Here is a 1,124-nt window from a genome sequence, read left to right as displayed (position 1 = left end):
CTGTGCAGTTGCAATTTAGTTGCCACACCATTTGGACGCTATTTCTTTAGACGTAAAATAGAAATATTGTAGCTGTCGTGTAAAATATTTTAAAGTGATTAAATAAAAGTTTTTTAATATTGCTTTATAACTCTTAAACGGAAACGTGCCTTTAAAAAGAGCTTGTGTTAAGAAGACTTTATTTGTCATTGAAAAAGTAAATAAAATCTTGCTAAAGTTGGCAGACGGTACCGGTCAATAGTATTTGTTTTAGCAACTAGTGGTTGCGACAGAATTCTTTTTTATTACACAATTTGGAAATTTATATTTAAATACTAATAAAACACGCGAAGTTTTTCTAAAACAGCAACAACAATTAAAACATTTTAGAATTCTAACGTTTTTAAAGCGGAAAAAAAATAAAAGCGACAGTAACAAATCAAAGTATAAAGAAAAAAATGTCCGTTTATGCCTGGGTAAGTTTCAACAATTTGGATAAAAAGAAAATTGCATTGTAAATTACTGTTTTTTTTAATATATTCTGTACTATGAATTATAGAGTAATTAAATTAATATTTAGATACTTGCAATGATACTGCTTCAATTAATAATAAACAAATATAAAATAATATTAAAGGAACTGTTAAGTTAAAAATTCAAAATAAAAAGATTCAAAGATTGTGAATTTTGCAAGGTTGCTCCAATGTGACCTTCAACTTTACTATCAGAATTGTAAGTATTATCATGTATTGAAGTAACCTAGAACTTACCTGGAGCTTAACACGAACTAAAATAGAACTGAACTATATGGCTATTAACAACACTGATCTTTACCAGAAATTACTTTTCGGGATATTCGAAAAGCACAAGTTATACAAAATAATTACGTTAAATTTGCATATAATCAATCATCATTTGAATATAACTCCGTTAAAAAATAGTTTTAGTTCACTTTTAATTCACTTTTTGTTCAGTAGTATTTCAAGTTCAGTTCTAGTTCAGTTCTAGTTTTTGTTAAGTTCTAATCTAGTTCAGTACTAGTTCTAGTTCAGTTCTAGTTCAGTTCTAGTTCAGATCTAGTTCAGTTCTAGTTCAGTTCTAGTTCAGTTCTAGTTCAGTTCTAGTTCAGTTCTAGTTCAGTTCTA

Source organism: Lucilia cuprina, chromosome 2, assembly GCF_022045245.1.
Source record: "Lucilia cuprina isolate Lc7/37 chromosome 2, ASM2204524v1, whole genome shotgun sequence".
NCBI classification, from domain to species: domain Eukaryota; kingdom Metazoa; phylum Arthropoda; class Insecta; order Diptera; family Calliphoridae; genus Lucilia; species Lucilia cuprina.
Note: the sequence above shows the minus strand (reverse complement) of the source record.